At 41.1% G+C, this 18,407-nt stretch overlaps 1 protein-coding gene across 1 annotated transcript in view; it reads left to right on the forward strand.

Annotated features, from left to right (window-relative positions):
- LOC134533469 (uncharacterized) overlaps positions 1 to 18,407 on the forward strand; it is a 138,295-nt gene that overhangs the window by 28,981 nt on the left and 90,907 nt on the right. The window lies entirely within an intron of this gene.

Genomic DNA, 18,407 nt, shown 5'->3' on the forward strand with positions numbered 1-18,407 from the left:
ACGAAACATTATAGTTGGCCGAAAAGTTAATATAATTGCCTCATATTCTGAAATCGTATAGTGTTGTATTTTGTTGTGTAGCCGCAACAGGAGGGATACAACTGAAAATGGAGAAATAACAACAAGGGGTCTTTGCAGTAAGACCGACGGCAGAGGTATGCTGGTGCTGCAAAGAGTAAAGTCACTGGTAAGCAAATTAAAAATATTTTTTTCATAAAAATATAGAGGCTAATCATACACATTTATAAATCGATAACTGGCGATAACTATGCATTCCTTGAGAATTCCCAAGGGAATAATTCATACAGATTAAAATAATATTCAGATGAAATGGGCCAACTGGCGACGCGTTTGACGTAGTACAAATCATATGGGCCGCTAGGCTAAAAGAAACAAGAAAGAAATAAATTACAATTACAATTACCATTACCATTTCGACACTGCTTGACAAGAAATGTCCAAAGCCATCGTAGCGTGCCCATATACAACCGCAGAAAAACAATATTACATATGCTACAGGTAGTACTCGGCGTGAGCAAAAGAAACTAAGGCAAATAACTAAATCAAGCAATTACCTGAAGGGTCCAAGATGGCTTACAAACATTACAAATCAGGGCAAACAAGCAAAGGTGAACGTGCGGCCACAACGCGCAAGCAAGAATAAGAGAACATACTAATTACAGAAGCTAAGATTCACCGCCGAGTACGTAACGCAACGCGATGCCAGCCCAAGTGACAGCCTTCGAGTCAGACGACCGATAGACTGCGGCAAATAGCCTGGGGGCCGAGGTTATATAGGCCGGGAACAATACATGTCAGAGTGCGCTGGTGGCGCGGCGGGGAAGGGAGGAAGAGGGGGGTAGGAGGGGAGATTGGAGAGAAAGGGGAAAGGAGGAGAGAAGAGGGGAAAGGAGGGGAAGGAACACTAAGCAGTGCCCGCACTGCTTCAACCCCCCTCCCTAAAATGTCCCTGCCCGGAGGATCCACACGATGAAGAATGTTAATGACGTTGAAATCGGAGACTGGAGACATCATCAAACAGGAAGCTTCAGGATCGCCGCGGTAATCAACGAGATGGCTTCGGACGTAGGCACACGCTACGGAGGTCTTCGGAACAGCGGTAAACGGCAGCCAGTGGCTGATACAGAGTACGGAGTAAGAAGTTTAGATATGAAGTTGATGTTCAGGCCAAAACAAGGGCTCGGAGCAGAGCGGTCCCGCGAGTCGCAACCACCCAGGCATGGGAGGGGACTCCAGCAGGGAGCACCATGTCATAGTGCCTCAGCAGGCTGACGAAGGGGTCAGCTACGATGTCCAAGACCCGTCAAGCAAGGGCCAGGGGCAGCCATGGTCTCACCGCGGTGCGGGAAGCACTCAGCCGGAATCAACATGGTCGCTCTCCAAGACCCAGAAGCGGCGAGACAGCATCGAGCCTCCACGCGACGTGGAAGCCGCCAGGCAAGCTCATGGTAGCACGATGGGCAGTAGCACGATGGGCTCTCATAGGCAGGTAGGGAGGAGGCGACAAACGGAAGGTCCCACGGAGACGTCTCTCGGTGAGGTGAAACTGAAGATCGCTGGCGGAAGTCGGGCACAGCAAGCACAGGTAACAGGGAAAAAGGATGGCGCGCCAAACTAAAAAAAGAAAGGGAGCCGCAACACCATGCACAAATCCAACAAATACAAGCTGCAGATACAAATTTCAAACACAAGTTCCTAGGAACATAAACACTTAACAACAGGCCAAGAGGCTAATCCCATAATAGGTACAACAACAAAGATATAATACTGCAACTGGATATAATACTGCAAATTACTTACAAAAAACCATAAAAAACTATTTAACGAATGGTTTCACCTGGATTACGTGATCCTTTCGAAAATTTAAATTTGCGCCTACAGCACCTTAACAAAAGGGTATTGGCACCCAAAAACTTGTCGATACAATAAGGTCCCTCATAAGGAGGAAGTAACTTTACATTCAATTGATCAGCCAACTTAGGCAATTTAAATGCTCAGCAAAGGACTAAATCCCCAATCTTATAACCATGAGGTGATCTAGCCTTGTTATAATTGTCAGAAACGGCCTTACGGGCCTTATGAATGTTACAGGAAACCGTGTCGAGTACACGTTCCAATGCATGGGCGTCCAGGCGGCGTCGAGGGACGGCAATCCCCACTGGTTCAATAAGGGAATGGTAAGCTCACGGCCTAGGAACAGGATTGAGGGTGGAAAACCAGTATCTGAATGAAGAGCCGAATGAAGTCCGACATTAATATACTCCAGATCTGAATCCCAAAGAGTCTGATCAGACTGGTAGAAGGAAATCAGGATGCCTTTGAGAACCTTATTTTGCCACTCTACCATGTTGCCCTGCGGAAAACCAGTTGAACTATAAACAGGTTTAACAGCCCATTCAAAAAGAAAATTCTTATAGATAGTAGACTGAAAATATGGGGCATTGTCAGAAACAATTATGCATGGAGGACCAAACAACTTGAAAATCTGTTCCTTAAGCGCCTTAACGATAGAGGCAGCCTTCATGTTTCTAAGAGGTAATAAAATAACAAATTTTGTGAAAATATCCAAAACAACAAGCAAACATACATTACCCTTCTTAGAACGTGTCAGAGGACCAAAAATATCTATATGTAAGACATGCCAGGGTGCTACAGGAAGATCAGCAGCATACAAACCCACCATAGAATTATGCGGCGGCTTAGAAATATGGCAGTCGAGACAAGATCGAACAAAGCTCCGAACATCAGTATGAAGCTCGGGCCAAAACAAGTGCGCTGAAATTCTGGGAAAAGTTTTATTTAACTATTCCTAGATGACCACCTAGGAGAGATGCGTGAAAATAGGTTAACACCTAGGCCTCAAGACAGCTGGAACAACAGCCTTTCGGGCTCTGCCAGAAGTTCCTGTAAAATACAACATGCCACTCTCCTCAACATATGGAACAGCCTTCTTATCATGAAGATCTCTAAGTACCTGCTGGCAGAGAGGGTCCTGAATCTGACATTCCTTGATATTAAAATACGATTCAGGAAAAAATTTAAAAGCAGTGATAAATTTAGTAGTATCAGATGAGCGGGGTTCCAAGGGATCGAATTCATCGGTGCAAAACATTCGAGAGAGAGAGTCAGGTATAACGTTATCTTTACCTGGAATGTGATGGATGACAAACTGAAATCATGATAACCTCAAAATCCAGCGACCCAGCTTACCCAGCTGATGAGGATGATTAAACAGTCAACTAAGAGCTCGGTTGTCGGTAAATAAATCAAACTCCCAAGCATCAAGATAACTTTCAAATTTTTATAGGCCGAACAGGCAAGCCAAGGCTTCCTTCTCATAGACACCTAATCGCTGCTCAGACTCTGATAGCTAGCGACTAGCATAGGCAATGGGCCTAATCTGGCCTTCCTCAAGGTGTCCTAGGACTGCTCCAAGCACATTGTGCGAGGCATCAACCTGAACGGCAAACCGTTTACTAAAATCGGGTAGAATGAGCACTGGGGGTGAAGCCATACAAGACTTCAGCGGCTGAAAAGATTTCTCTTGTTCGGGGCCCCACTCAAAAACTGAATCCTTCTTACGCAAAATATTTAAGGGAGCAAATAAGGAAGCAAAATTATTAATGAATCTGGAAAAATAACCTAACATACCTAAGAAATGCAGAACTCCCTTTAAATTGACAGGCCTTGGAAACTGGATGATAGGGGCGATCTTGTCATGATCCATCAGGAGGGTACCTTGTGAAATAACATAACCTAAAAATTTAACAGATGTTTTTCCTAATGTAACCTTCTTCGGGTTAACAGTGAGATTGGCCTCTCGTAAACGAGAAAGGACTTCAGTCAGGTGAGTAATGTGATCCTCAAAGGTGTTACTGTAAACAATGATGTCATCGACATAATTAAACACATAATCATACTTAAGATCCGATAGAACATGATACAGGATCCGGCTCATAGCCTGACTGCCAAAACTAACACCCATAGGCACACAATTAAATTCAAAATGGCCAAAAGGAGTTGAAAATGCGGTATACTTGCGGCAACTATGATCTAGCAGGCACTGGTGAAAACTTTGATTCACGTCAATAACCGAAAAATATCTATCCTTACCTAGATGCTGAAGGGCAGACTCGACAGTAGGGATTGGATAAACATCGTCTTTAGCAATTTTATGGTTCAAAGGAATGTAATTGTGCACTATGCACCAGCTCACACCGTCTTTTTTATGCACTAAAAAAGTAGGAGAGCAAAAATCAGATGTAGAAGGTGAAATTACACCAGCGGCTAAGAGCTTATCCACGACGTCGCGCATGGCCTGAAGTTTAGGGGGAGAAACCTTGAGATATTTAGCGTGGACAGGAACTTCATTCTTTAAATAGAATTTCTAGGGCAAAATGTCAAAATGTCCTAATTTAAAAGTGATAACATCGGAAAAAGCGTGGACTAGGTCGGCAATAGCCTGCCCTTGAGCAATGCTACCAGCATCGCGGCACTCAAAGATAACAGAATTACTAGGGTGCGATCGTAAGGGAACTTTCACAGAAGGGGCAAAATCAAAACGGAGCTCTCGCTGGCCCACATCCAGGACACAGCGAGTCTTGCTTAAAAAATCTAATCCCAAAATAAAATTAGGTGAAAGACCAGAAACAACAAGAAACTTCCAATTCCAGGAAAAATGTTTAATCTTAAAGTGAATAACCACGAACGCATTTGCGCGAAGGCACTCGCCATTCGCCACGCAAATATTAGCTGGTTTTCAGAAAATACACGAAAAGAAAATTTAGGCAATGTTTCAATGAAGGCTGGAGAAATGTCTCACTAATAGCCGAGCATGTAGCACCGGTATCAACAAGAGCCGAAAAGAAACGCTCGTGAATACACACGGGCAAGAAATTCAGAGAAACATAGTTAGAGACTTTCCTATAGAAGCGACAGAAACGACTTTTATTCCGTCCTGTCAATGGCCGTTTCCCGGACAATTACTCCAGTAATGACCCAATCCCCTACAGGAAAAACATCTTCGTGCGTTAACGTCAACGCGTGCCTGATCACAGTCCTGAGTCACGTGTCCAAACACGCAACAGTTTGCTCAGCGAGCGCGAGTGAATGTTGGAACAGCCTGTACTTGCTGCAGAGAAGTGGCAACAGCGCCGCCAGTCAAACGCCGACGCGGCTGGGTAGTGTCAAGAGGCGGGGAAGACGGGAGGCCAGGGGGAGGAATTACACCAGCCGCGCCGCCGGCGGGGAAGCGCGCACACGACCCGCTGTCAAATCTACCTGGTTGCGAACGCCCTGCACGTGAGCAGTCATGAAGGTGAGGCACAAAGGGGGAATGCCGACGACTATTATCTTCGTGCGTGCGTAAAACACGAGCGTCAGCATCGTGTGCGTCACTGCCACGAAAATCTGAAGTAACCTGTAGGCTAAGAAATCCCCTGTCACGAACACGTGACACGGATGTAGACCTAGGGGGAGGCGAGAACTCAGCCTCCTATTTAGACACCGCTAATAACCGCGCCTCTACCTCGCTACCACAAGCACGCAAAGCATCAAAGGTGGTAGGTGGAGCTAACATACCACAGTGGGTAAGCACATGGGGCGCAAAGTTGCCTAAAATAAGCTGTACTAACTCAGGCTCAGCGATGTCAATTTCCAAAACATCGGCATAGGAAACAACCTCATCAATGTAATGAGTGACTGACTCATTAGGACGCTGAAACCTGAAAATCAAATCGCGCTTACACGCGTCCATGACGCCCGGCGGACACACAGCACGAAGTACCGACGTCTTAAGGCGATCAGCCTGTAGAAAAAAATTTAGAATAGGCCTAGGCTCACTACCACTCAACACAGGAAGGGATTTGAGAACAGAGAAAAAAAAAATTTTGAGAAAAGAAATTATCGGGAGCCGGACTTAATTCCATGTTGGGCTGCGCCGTCGGAACACCAGACGAGATGTCACTGACCTCGCGTATGAATTGAACGATCCGGGCGCGCATATCAGCCACGGTGTCGCTCGCTGCGGCAGGCAGCTGGTTCTCCTCGAGATACTGTATCGGCTCGTCGCGGTGCAGCCGGTAGATCCAGCTCACTCCCGAGCCGCTCATGGTCATGAAAGAAAACAAGCAAAACACAGCAAAACCACTGCCGAAGCAGAGTAGCGCAGAAGTTGTAGCCGCGATAGGAGGGATACAACTGAAAATGGAGAAATAACAACAAGGGGTCTTTGCAGTAAGACCAACGGCAGAGGTATGCTGGTGCTGCAAAAAATAAAGTCACTGGTACGCAAAATAACAATAATTTATTCATAAAAATATAGAGGCAAAACATACATAATAAGTCGATTACTGGCGATAAATATGCATTCCTTGAGCATTCCCACGGGAATCATTCATACAGATTAAAATAATGTTCAGATGAAATGGGCCAACTGGCGACGCGTTTGACGTAGTACAAATCATATGGGCTGCTAGGCTAAAAGAAACAACAAGAAATAAATAAATTACAATTACAATTACCATTACCGTTACGACGCGGCTTGACAAGAAGTGTCCAAAGCCATCGTGGTGTGCCCATATACAACCGCAGAAAAACAATATTACATAAGCTACAGGTAGTACTCGGCGTGAGCGAAAGAAACTAAGGCAAATAACTAAATCAAGCAATTACCTGAAGGGTCCAAGAGGGCTTACAAACATTACAAATCATGGCAAACAAGCAAAGGTGAACGCGCTGTCACAACGCGCAAGCAAGAATAAGAGAACATACTAATTACAGAAACTAAGTTTCACCGCCGAGTACGTACCGCAACGCGATGCCAGCCCAAGTGACAGCCTTCGAGTCAGACTACCGATAGACTGCGGCAAATAGCCTGGGTGCCGAGGTTATATAGGCCGGGAACAATACACAGCAGAGTACGCTGGTGGCGCGGCGGAGAAGGGTGGAAGAGGGGTGGTAGGAAGGGGAGGTTGGTGAGGAAGGGAAAAGCTGGAGAGGGGAGGGGAAAGGATGGGAAGGAATGCATAGCAGTGCCCGCACTGCTTCAGTTGCATTACTTGACTACCAAATTTGTCACAAGTAGGCTGTGGAGTTCTCATGTTATGAAGTAAAAGTTTTATATTATATGTTTAAGTATCGTAGAAGCTAGTGAATTAATAAATTTACGTAAATAACAATTTCGTTATAGCACAGTGGACTGGTTGTTAAAATGTGTCAAAGATTTCAGGAGATTTTATATTAGCCACATCATTTAAAATAGTACAATTTTGAAAAAAAAAAAAAAAAAAAAGGAGTGCATTATCTTCTTGTTTCTCATAAAGTTATTTTTTCTGTATTATATTTATTTGAAAACTTAATTTGATGCGAGGATGGCGTATAGGTCCCAAGAAATTAAGTAGGTTAAAATTTGTGTAATGGTTACTGCGATATTATATATGCAGCAACCGAAACGCTGAATAAACAAATAAGTATTACTGAAAATGTTTCTAATAATCATATTTTGGATCCTAACACTTACTTTGGACAGGTATACGGATTTTTCCCATTGGACAACACAAGTTAGTCATTCGAGATAGCTACCTATCCGGATTTCAATAATGGGGAAACTAACGCCTTTAAAAATTTTGAAATATGCCTAACCAAAATAAGTTCCATAAACGGATATTTACATCAGTACAATAAAATGCAGACGCCAGAAAGGACAGCTATCCGATTTGTAAACGTCACTAATTTAGAGTTTCGTGACTCGGTGCCAAATTAAAATAGCCAAATAGGACACTTATCTGGATGTTAACTCACACGCCACAGTTTTCGAGAAAATGTTCGCTTTGCTCACATATTGTATTAGGTTATTGCATATTGTGCCATGTATAAAAAAATGCGAGCTTTTGGTGGACCGTAAGCGGTAGATTACTAATCCCCTCGGTTTTATTAAAGTTGATTTATAACGCCCCCGAAGTTTTCGTGTTTTGCATTTCCTCGTTCCATGGTGCATTATCCGGAAACTTTGAGATATATCTTCCAATGTCGACGTTACTAGCAATAAACTTGTGCTTTAATTCCATTTTCAAGATAAGTTTAAATATATTTGGCATTTACGTGGGCTAATAGTTGTGAGTTTTATGTTTACCTACTTTTTAAAGAGGAATCGTCACCTGAATTTCGTCCTCGTGGTTTGTCCTAGTGGTTCGTGTTTTAATAACAAAATATATTTATTTAAACACACTCGTGATTTTCAGAATGACTCGATGTCACGGTGCGGGTTAATTTATCTTAGTACCGTAAAGGCCCTGCTACAATTGACTTGTCCAATGCCATGTCCGTTGGACACAACTCACCAATTGGTCCACAAAACCCTGTGACGTCAGTAGTATAGGAATGACGGTCCGGAAACAGGCTTCAGGCTGTGGTGCCGGTGCCGGTGCCGGTGTCCGCCATATTGGATTGTGACGTCACGGCGGCCATCTTGGATGGTTGTGACCTTGACCCTTGACCTTGACATTTGACCCTCAAAATTCGCCAAAATTGGGCAAAAATTGCCCAAAATTCCTCAAAAATCGCCAAAATTTCCATTTCTGTGGAAAAAAATTCCGCCAAAAAATCTCAAAAAATTCCTCAATTCAAAAATTTCTCTTTTCGAGGGAAAGATTCCCGTTTCGAGGGAAAATTTCCCGTTTTTAGTCCTTAAAAATCCCAGCGGCTAGAAATATCCATATGTAGGCTTAAGCAACCATGTCGACAGCCTCCGATAAGCCTCTGACGTCATCATGGATTATGACGTCACCGTTGCAATTTCCGTTACGGTCGCCATCTTTAAAATCTTTATTTATTATCCGATTTTAAATGAAATTTATTTTAAATTTATAAAAAATTTCAAATAATAAAATTTTAATAAAAAATATTTAAAAATTGTACTTTTACGACACGGAGCTCTGAGTCATCGGTTCGAACCCGGTGAGGGCAAAAAAATAAAAATGGCGACCGATCCTTCCCCCGCGGTGACTGCTGGCAGACTGACTCCCACCACTTTTTTTCAAAGCATTTATAACCACATCTAGTAAGACGTCATGACCGCCATCTTGAAAATCCGTAATTTTAATGCTACAGATTCGGGAAAAAATTTAAAAATCATTAAAAAAATTAATCAAACTAATTAAATAATAAAAAATCATTAAAACCACCATTGCACTTATCGTGACGGCTGCCATCTTGAAATCGCCCACAGGAGACCACCATTTTGTTTTCATCTGCTAGAGTGTGCTGATACCATGTAAGTATAATTATCTGATCACCACACCTTAGACCTTGACCTTAAAATTTGACCTTGAACTTGAAATTTGAAATTGAACTTTGACTTTTACATTGAATCTTGACCTTGACTTTGACCTTGACCTTGAAATTTGACCTTGACCATGAACTTTGACATTGAAACTTGACCTTGAAATCTGACCTTGACCTTGAAATTTGACTTTGTCCTTGAAATTTGACATTGTCCTTGTCGAACATCATGGATCCGACATTTTATGTTCAGTACATGCTACCAGGAGCTACCACCTGCTGGAGTACACCATATTGTGTGTGTGTGTACTTGTATTATAGAGTACATTTCCATCTGGTTAATTTTATTCTAACCCGCTACAGTGCAGTAATCATTTATTACGGAGGTGCCCCGCCATCTTGAAATTCGGCCGCCATCTTGAACTCATGTAATAATGTAGCTAGAAAAGCGGGAAAAAATCCAAAATTTTAAATAAATAAGTAATCCATATAATGATTGATTGGATCGACTAAGGTCCTTGGTTCGATCCCTGACCGATACAAAACAACTTCAATTTAAAAAAATACTAAAAAAAGTGTTAGGTTTGAGAAAATAAAAACATCGAAAGTTCTTTTTAAAAAATTTTATTACATAAATTCAATACACTACTACAAGTACAAAAAAAAACACTGACAAATTACCAAAGCCTTTTGGATTCCTCGATTCAAACAGTCTTCTTATTGTACGGACTAAGCCTTTTACATGACTTAAAATGTCTATCCGATCCGTTCATCACCACAGCCAGAAACGGACTGAAGTTCATAGTACTTATATAGTCTCATTAGCCGGTACAACACATGAGTCAAATCAATAACCATGTTCATTATACTTCTCGGAGCATTTTTTATAATGACGATGTAAGCTATCGAGATGTGAAATTAGTTTATTGCAGTTATTGCATTAAAATTGTATTCTTTGAACATTATTAGAACAACCGCTTCTTTCATGTCTGCGAGCATTTGAGGTGATAGTAAATGATGCACCACAGTATTTGCACTGATGCGAAGTACGCTCTTCATTAATTGAAGTATTCAATGCTGATGAAACTTCAGCTGATGGTGGAACAGCACATATCGAAGTCTCCTCCAGTTTTGTCAGAGGCGTTGCCAACGGGATCTGCTCCAACATAGTCAGCACTGACGTCATGGTTCCCGTAGTCGATGGTACATCCTCCATCGAGTTCGACGTTAAAGTCGGTAAAGATGCCATCGAAGTCTCAAGAACAGGCAATTACACGACTTATGCACCAGAAGAAACAAACTAGGTGATCCGTACACCGTCGACGGCAGTAACAAACTGAGCGTCCTGCTGTCTAGGACTCGTTTATATACATTAACCGGTTTGATCAATACGCTAGTCAAATCAAGAACAATTTACTAAAATACTAGAGTCAAAACAACATTAAAAAATAGAAGCACCATCAACAAAAAAGGAAGCACATTTGGAAGCACCATCGAAAAAGGCAGCACATTCGGAAGCACCGACTACGAAAAGGCAGCACATTTGGAAGCACCGACAACGAAATGGCAGCACATTTGGAAGCACCGACTACGAAAAGTCAGCACATTTAGGAGCACCGACTACGAAAAGGCAGCACATTTGGAAGCACCGTCATCGAAAAGGCAGCACATTTGGAAGCACCATCGAAAAGGCAGCACATTCGGAAGCACCGACTACGAAAAAGCAGCACATTTGGAAGCACCGACAACGAAATGGCAGCACATTTGGAAGCACCGACAACGAAAAGGCAGCACATTTGGAAGCACTGAAAACGAAAAGGCAGCACATTTGGAAGCACCGACTACGAAAAGGCAGCACATTTGGGAGCACCGACTACGAAAAGGCAGCACATTTGGAAGCACCGTCATCGAAAAGGCAGCACATTTGGAAGCACCGACTACGAAAAGGCAGCACATTTGACAGCACCGTCAACGAAAAGGCAGCACATTTGGCAGCACCGCCATCGAAAAGGCAGCACATTTGGAAGCACCGACAACGAAAAGGCAGCACATTTTGAAGCACTGAAAACGAAAAGGTAGCACATTTAGAAGCACCGACTACGAAAAGGCAGCACATTTGGAAGCACCGTCATCGAAAAGGCAGCACATTTGGAAGCACCGACTACGAAAAGGCAGCACATTTGGCAGCTCCGACAACGAAAAGGCAGCACATTTGGAAGCACCGACTACGAAAAGGCAGCACATTTGAAAGTACCATCATCGAAAAGGCAGCACATTTGGAAGCTCCATCAAAAAAAAGAAAGGCAAAAAGGAAGCACAAGTTACGAGATCTAAGTCTTAGTTAGAAATCAGAATACAAGAAATAAAAACATTACATTCTTATAATTTTAATTATTTATTTTATTGCTTTACATTATACAAATGCAAGTAAAACAAGCCATTATTGTATGTAGCCAGCATTCCTCAGTTCCTTGAGTATGAAGGATATTTCTTTGATGCACAAATAGTTTCCTGCTCAAAGCGTACCATGTAGAAGTCTTAGCCGGTCATCCAATATGTTTGGATCTTTCCATGATGTGTAATCATTCTCTTCTACCACCATCTTCCTTGCACCTTTATAATAAATATTATGATCTCTGGTGTCTTCCGTTTTACCACCAACCTCAGGGTAACTTTCATGTTTGAGACGGTGATCATCACAAGCTTGATCAGATTTATTTAATATATCACTTCGTTTCCATCGTTTCGGTCTCAGGACACCGCAACATTCTTCGATCTTGGCAGCTTTAGGTGCTTCATCATAGTCTGTGTCTTTGTCAACACCCTCAGAGTCACTGTAACATACCGTAGAAGGAATCGTCTTCACCCAATTTACCGTAATAATTCGATGTTGATGATGTTGAAGTGTCTTCATCGTCTTCATGCTTCCTTTTTAGGAGTCCATCATTTTTACAAAGTAGGAAAGATCTACTTGAATTCGACTGGAATATATTCTCACTTTTCACGTTAAGGATTCTTCCATTGTCTTCATTCTTCCGTAAATCACCAACCTCCTTCAATTTAAGTTCTTTGTCGAGATCGGAAGAGCCAAGAAAATTATTGTCGTAATGCAGATCACTCTTCCTTAGGCTAGTAGATTCATCGTTGTCCTCTAGCTTGTACGCAGGCTTGGCGCTACAAGTTCTGCCATGTCTTTTTAGGCTCTCTCTCCGCGTAAACGACTTGCTACATCGAACACAACTTATCATATTGCGCAGTGGATTTTTAACACAGTCATTCTTCTCGTTTTGTCTTTTATTCTTTCTCAAGATAAACTCTTTACTGCAAAACTTACACCTATGTTCTTTCGATACAGCGTCAGATCCCAAATCGGAATTCATATTAGTTACTGAGACTAATGCCAGATACCAATTGAGTGATTTAAATTAGATCCAATACTTAAATACAAATTTTTTCATATTTCATCAGCGAGAATTAATATATCTCATGCAAAAGTACTTTATGCATGTAGTTCTGCTTTTCAACAACAGATGTCGCCACATGTTGCTTGCAGGTAAATAATATTTAGTTCTTTTATGCGGGATGCGGGATGCTCACTAACGATCGCAAAAGAAGGATGGCTTCGCTAGACTCCAAGGAAAAGGAAGTTCGTCTTGCATGTTGGTGCTCCACAGATGTCTCATGGCGTAATATTAATTTGACTGAGTAATGATATTTTTTAATTCCACCTTATAAAAATATTGCAAGTTTTGATTTAGTAGCAGAAATTATCGAATTAAATGTAACTCCAAATAAAATGACATGTCTCATTAGACAAAAAAAAATCCATGCAGAGAACGGTTTCTCAGAATAGTCAGAAACACTTGAAGAAACCACAGGAATGATTGCAAGAACACGGGAAAAACCATCAAAATATTGACAAGAATAATCAGGAGCTCACGGAGAAAACCATCATAATATTGGCAAGAATAAACAGGAGCACATGGAGAAAACCATCATAATATTGGCAAGAATAATCAGGAGCACACGGAGAAAACCATCATAATATTGACCAGATTAATCAGAAGTACTCGGAGAAAACCACCACATGTTTTCTTTGATATCATAAAATTACAGGAAAAAATATTTAAAAATAAAAATAAATTAATAAAAAAAATAAAAAAATGCATAAATTTCTGGCTTGTACAAGAACTCTATCTTTGCTCAACAATGATAAGTTTACAAGCTATCAGAAAATGTTTATGCATTTTTTTTTTTTTTTTATTAATTTATTTTTATTTTTAAATATTTTTTCCTGTAAATTTATGATATCAAAGAAAACATGTGGTGGTTTTCTCCGAGTACTTCTGATTAATCTGGTCAATATTATGATGGTTTTCTCCGTGTGCTCCTGATTATTCTTGCCAATATTATGATGGTTTTCTCCGTGTGCTTCTGATTATTCTTGCCAATATTATGATGGTTTTCTCCGTGTGCTCCTGATTATTCTTGTCAATATTTTGATGGTTTTTCCCGTGTTCTTGCAATCATTCCTGTGGTTTCTTCAAGTGTTTCTGACTATTCTGAGAAACCGTTCTCTGCATGGATTTTTTTTTGTCTAATGAGACATGTCATTTTATTTGGAGTTACATTTAATTCGATAATTTCTGCTACTAAATCAAAACTTGCAATATTTTTATAAGGTGGAATTAAAAAATATCATTACTCAGTCAAATTAATATTACGCCATGAGACATCTTTGGAGCACCAACATGCAAGACGAACTTCCTTTTCCTTGGAGTCTAGCGAAGCCATCCTTCTTTTGCGATCGTTTGTGAGCATCCCGCATCCCGCATAAAAGAACTAAATATTATTTACCTGCAAGCAACATGTGGCGACATCTGTTGTTGAAAAGCAGAACTACATGCATAAAGTACTTTTGCATGAGATATATTAATTCTCGCTGATGAAATATGAAAAAATTTGTATTTAAGTATTGGATCTAATTTAAATCACTCAATTGGTATCTGGCATTAGTCTCAGTAACTAATATGAATTCCGATTTGGGTACTGACGCTGTATCGAAAGAACATAGGTGTAAGTTTTGCAGTAAAGAGTTTATCTTGAGAAAGAATAAAAGACAAAACGAGAAGAATGACTGTGTTAAAAATCCACTGCGCAATATGATAAGTTGTGTTCGATGTAGCAAGTCGTTTACGCGGAGAGAGAGCCTAAAAAGACATGGCAGAACTTGTAGCGCCAAGCCTGCGTACAAGCTAGAGGACAACGGTGAATCTACTAGCCTAAGGAAGAGTGATCTGCATTACGACAATAATTTTCTTGGCTCTTCCGATCTCGACAAAGAACTTAAATTGAAGGAGGTTGATGATTTACGGAAGAATGAAGACAATGGAAGAATCCTTAACGTGAAAAGTGAGAATATATTCCAGCCGAATTCAAGTTGATCTTTCCTACTTTGTAAAAATGATGGACTCCTAAAAAGGAAGCATGAAGACGATGAAGACACTTCAACATCATCAACATCGAATTATTACGGTAAATTGGGTGAAGACGATTCCTTCTACGGTGATTGTTACAGTGACTCTGAGGCTGTTGACAAAGACACAGACTATGATGAAGCACCTAAAGCTGCCAAGATCGAAGAATGTTGCGGTGTCCTGAGACCGAAACGATGGAAACGAAGTGATATATTAAATAAATCTGATCAAGCTTGTGATGATCACCGTCTCAAACATGAAAGTTACCCTGAGGTTGGTGGTAAAACGGAAGACACCAGAGATCATAATATTTATTATAAAGGTGCAAGGAAGATGGTGGTAGAAGAGAATGATTACACATCATGGAAAGATCCAAACATATTGGATGACCGGCTAAGACTTCTACATGGTTCGCTTTGAGCAGGAAACTATTCGTGCATCAAAGAAATATCCTTCATACTCAAGGAACTGAGGAATGCTGGCTACATACAATAATGGCTTGTTTTACTTGCATTTGTATAATGTAAAGCAATAAAATAAATAATTAAAATTATAAGAATTTAATGTTTTTTTTTTTCTTGAATTCTGATTTCTAACTAAGACTTAGATCTCGTAACTTGTGCTTCCTTTTTGCCTTTTTTTTTTTTGATAAAGCTTCCAAATGTGCTGCCTTTTCGATGATGGTACTTCCAAATGTGCTGCCTTTTCGTAGTCGGTGCTTCCAAATGTGCTGCCTTTTCGTTGTCGGAGCTGCCAAATGTGCTGCCTTTTCGTAGTCGGTGCTTCCAAATGTGCTGCCTTTTCGATGACGGTGCTTCCAAATGTGCTGCCTTTTCGTAGTCGGTGCTTCCAAATGTGCTACCTTTTCGTTTTCAGTGCTTCAAAATGTGCTGCCTTTTCGTTGTCGGTGCTTCCTAATGTGCTGCCTTTTCGATGGCGGTGCTGCCAAATGTGCTGCCTTTTCGTTGACGGTGCTGTCAAATGTGCTGCCTTTTCGTAGTCGGTGCTTCCAAATGTGCTGCCTTTTCGATGACGGTGCTTCCAAATGTGCTGCCTTTTCGTAGTCGGTGCTCCCAAATGTGCTGCCTTTTCGTAGTCGGTGCTTCCAAATGTGCTGCCATTTCGTTGTCGGTGCTTCCAAATGTGCTGCCTTTTCGTAGTCGGTGCTTCCGAATGTGCTGCCTTTTCGATGGTGCTTCCAAATGTGCTTCCTTTTTTGTTGATGGTGCTTCTATTTTTTAATGTTGTTTTGACTCTAGTATTTTAGTAAATTGTTCTTGATTTGACTAGCGTATTGATCAAACCGGTTAATGTATATAAACGAGTCCTAGACAGCAGGACGCTCAGTTTGTTACTGCCGTCGACGGTGTACGGATCACCTAGTTTGTTTCTTCTGGTGCATAAGTCGTGTAATTGCCTGTTCTTGAGACTTCGATTGCATCTTTACCGACTTTAACGTCGAACTCGATGGAGGATGTACCATCGACTACGGGAACCATGACGTCAGTGCTGACGATGTTGGAGCAGATCCCGTTGGCAACGCCTCTGACAACACTGGAGGAGACTTCGATATGTGCTGTTCCACCATCAGCTGAAGTTTCATCAGAATTGAATACTTCAATTAATGAAGAGCGTACTTCGCATCAGTGCAAATACTGTGGTGCATCATTTACTATCACCTCAAATGCTCGCAGACATGAAAGAAGCGGTTGTTTTAATAATGTTCAAAGAATACAATTTCAGTGCATTAAGTGCAATAAACTAATTTCACGTCTCGATAGCTTACATCGTCATTATAAAAAATGCTCCGAGAAGTATAATGAACATGGTTATTGATTTGACTCATGTGTTGTACCGGCTAATGAGTCTATATAAGTACTATGAAATTCAGTCCGTCTCTGGCTGTGGTGATGAACGGATCGGATAGACATTTTAAGTCATGTAAAAGGCTTAGTCCGTACAATAAGAAGACTGTTTGAATCGAGGAATCCAAAAGGCTTTGGTAATTTGTCAGTGTTTTTTTTTGTACTTGTAATAGTGTATTGAATTTATGTAATAAAATTTTTTAAAAAGAACTTGCGATGTTTTTATTTTCTCAAACCTAACACTTTTTTTAGTATTTTTTTAAATTGAAGTTGTTTTGTATCGGTCAGGGATCGAACCAAGGCCCTTAGTCGATCCAATCAATCATTATATGGATTACTAATTTATTTAATGAATTTTGGATTTTTTCCCGCATTTCTAGCTACATTATTACTTGAGTTCAAGATGGCGGCCGAATTTCAAGATGGCGGGGGGCACCTCCATAATAAATGATTACTGCACTGTAGCGGGTTAGAATAAAATTATCCAGATGGAAATGTACTCTATAATACAAGTACACACACAATATGGTGTACTCCAGCAGGTGGTAGCTCCTGGTAGCATGTACTGAACATAAAATGTCGGATCCATGATGGTCGACAAGGACAAAGTCAAATTTCAAGGACAAAGTCAAATTTCAAGGTCAAGGTCAAATTTCAAGGGCAAAGTCAAATTTCAGGGCCAAGGTCAAATTTCAAGGTCAAGGTCAAATTTCAAGGTCAAATTTCAAGGTCAAGGTCAAATTTCAAGGACAAGGTCAAATTTCAAGGTCATGGTCAAAGGCCAAGGTCAATGTTCAATGTCAAGGTCAATGTTTAGTGTCAACAGTTGAGGATAAAAGTATGGTGACCAGATAAATATACTGCATGTTATCGGCACACTCTAGCAGACGAAAACAAGATGGTGATCTCCAGTGGATGAAGACAAGATGGCGGACATGATGTCATACCAGTTGATGATATATACCTTGGTACTGGTGGTGGTAGATCAGTCTAGGTAGCTTTCATGGAGGAAGGATCGACTGTTTACTCTCCGGGAATCGAACCAAGGACGTACATCGATATAATCAAACAGAATTCAAATACGTTAATTTTTTGATGAATTTTGGAATTTTTTTCATTAAAATCGGATAATAAATAAAGATTTTCAAGATGGCGTCCAAATTTCAAGATGGCGGACATGACGTCATACTACCTGATGGTATATATGCTTTGAAAAAAAGTGGTGGGAGTCAGTCTGCCTGCATCCACCATTGAGGAAGGAGCCTGTCGCCATTTTTAATTTTTTTGCACTCGTCGGGTTCGAACCGAGGACTCCGAGCTCCGTGTCGTTAATGTATATTTTTTATAAATAATTTATTAAAATTGTATTATTTTTTTATTTTTTAAAAAAAAATTCATTTAAATCGGATAATAAATAAAAAAGTTAAAGATGGCGGCCGTAACCAAAATTGTAACGGTGACGTCATCATCCAATATGGCGGAAAACACATCGCCGGAATTTTCGAGAACACAATGACGTCATCCAAGATGGCGGATCCAAGATGGCGGATCCAAAATGGCCGTCGGGGTCAAGGTCAAGGTCAAACTTGTCCCGTTACGCTATGTCCCGTTACGCTCATCCAAGATGGCGGACCGACAATCACAATCCACGCGCCAGCGCCATGTCCTCGGCGCCCCCAAACTATACTACTCACACAGGAAACGGAACGTACACACAGTACACACAGGAAACGGAACGTACACACAGTACACACAGGAAACGGAA

Source organism: Bacillus rossius, chromosome 6 (genome assembly GCF_032445375.1).
Source record: "Bacillus rossius redtenbacheri isolate Brsri chromosome 6, Brsri_v3, whole genome shotgun sequence".
Classification (NCBI taxonomy): Eukaryota; Metazoa; Arthropoda; class Insecta; order Phasmatodea; family Bacillidae; genus Bacillus; species Bacillus rossius.